This window comes from Morone saxatilis, unplaced genomic scaffold, assembly GCF_004916995.1.
Source record: "Morone saxatilis isolate NCDOM2014 unplaced genomic scaffold, NCSU_SB_2.0 Contig14, whole genome shotgun sequence".
NCBI lineage: Eukaryota > Metazoa > Chordata > Actinopteri > Moronidae > Morone > Morone saxatilis.
In genome coordinates, this window is record NW_023339696.1 from 1,064,584 (window position 1) to 1,066,602 (window position 2,019).

The following is a 2,019-nucleotide window of genomic DNA, read 5'->3' on the forward strand; positions in this document are numbered from 1 at the left end:
AGATAAGCAAATGTACATGGTATGTTAATCGTCAGTTTTCATATCATGCTGCAACCCTAGTTTGTGGCAAGTGCTGACTCCTTGTGACTTGTGAAGGAAGGTGATTTGTAGTCCCATTGAGTTTGCGGTGCCAGGGTGGTGTTTGTATCCCTCTAGCACAGGGCCCTCATCCTGTTGATTACTGTCACCGGCTACACAGATTTTTGATTAAAAGTTCTTTAATGAGATTATTTCTGTAAAAAATAGGCTAGGCTAAATATAAAGGCCTTCTTAAAAATGGGACTGGTGCTGCTGTGAAACATTAAAAGTAAGCAGGAGGCCACTGTGGGAAACACAGGTAAAATCATGTGAAAAATAACAGGTTGTTGCTCCTTTTCCTGGTGTTCGTATAAATTCCCATTCCCTCTGCCCATATTTTACAGCAACGCCTTAAAATACATATTTTAGAAAAAAAAAAAGCCGTTTTAAACTTTATTTTTATCATAATTTGCACAAAACCTGATATGTCCAAATGCAATTTAGCTGTTTAGTACCAAAACATGGTTGGAAGTCTTTAATTATGAAAGTATAGACAACAGCTTGAGAATGACTTGAATGAAATAATAAGGAATAGAATAGAAGTGAAGGCTGACCCAGACGTCCTGACAGACTGATGACCTCTAGAGTGACAGAGCTAGAATTTTTGGTCTCTCATGTGAGTATGAAAATATGAATAAAATACACCACAACATGGCCTACTTTCTCTCTTCTTCCTCTGTGCCATAAAATGATGGATATAGGGCACGGCACTGTTTCATGTGTGAGATTCTTTTGATACACTCACACAGCACACAGGAACATGGACAACACCATCCTAACCAGGTCTCAGTTCTTATCACTTGTCACTTAAATTTGCCAGATTCTTCCCGTGCAGTGCTCTCACTCAGCTGCATGTATGAAGATGGAAAAGCTTAGCTCTGTCTTTCCCGAGTTAACCTGGTAGGATATTTCTACTGCAGTGAGAACAGCAGTGCCTCTAGACTGAAAACTCATCTTTGAACTGTTCACTGACTGAGATTTCACATTGTCTGTTCATTCCCAATGACTACACACGAAAGGCCTACAATATTCCAATATTAATCCAATTAAAAACATTAAAACATTCAAGCCCTGCGGTCGTGGTCAGTAAAGGATTGGGCAAATGCCAGAAGGTATTCTGACTATGGGCAGCTTGAGCAGTCCATTAAACGAAAACAAGATCAAGAATACCTTCAAGTCATTTGGGCTTTGCCCAGCAGCATGTAAACAGTAGATCATATCATATTGTACCTTCAGTGGATCTTATTTTATCCTTTTTTAAACTTGGTTATTCTACTTGTTCTTTGCTCTTCACAATCTCACCAGATAAGATCACCAGCTAAATGTTTAAAAATCCAAATGAAAAATTTAACATGCAAAGCTGCAGTGAATAAAAATCCATCACAAAGATTATCTTCAAAGTCTGATACTGCTGGCCAAGAAACAAAGAGGAATGAGACAAGAACTAGAAAAATGTGGAGTGTTTCTTAAGGACAATTCCAGGATGTTTCAAGTGACTGTAGGCCAGTGGAACTAGTTATTGTGAAGCATTCCCACACTTTCCCATGGAAAGAAAGTAGCATCATCCAGAATAACCATCAAACTGTATGTTGTGTTGCTGTGGTGTCTCCAGTGTTTGAGGCCATTCACAGTTTATTCATCTTTGTGCACAGTGTATCCTGAAACTTTACTGGTTTTAGGGACTGTGAACAGTCCAAGATGGCTGCTCCATGCGGCAACTAAGAAAAAATTGAAAGCTGTAGTTATATACTGTTTATTAGCACTTCTGTCTTCTGTATCTCATTAAGTTGGTACACGCAGTACTGTCCAACTTAAGTCTGTTTGTATGAGCAATATACAGCATAATGTGTTGTTATCAACAGGTATTGCAAAAAATGACTAGAGCTTGGTTTTCTGACTCTTTTTTACTGGAATACGATCAGCTTAGGTGTGATGTCATTT

The 2,019-nt window shown here is 38.6% G+C and overlaps 2 protein-coding genes across 2 annotated transcripts in view; both read left to right on the top strand.

Moving 5' to 3' along the window:
• zgc:158403 (tetratricopeptide repeat protein 39A) overlaps positions 1–2,019 on the top strand; it is a gene marked incomplete at its 5' end in the record, with an annotated part of 767,589 nt that overhangs the window by 640,503 nt on the left and 125,067 nt on the right.
• The window catches only part of si:dkeyp-72e1.9 (multiple PDZ domain protein), a gene marked incomplete in the record, with an annotated part of 51,081 nt that overhangs the window by 20,739 nt on the left and 28,323 nt on the right, over positions 1–2,019 (top strand).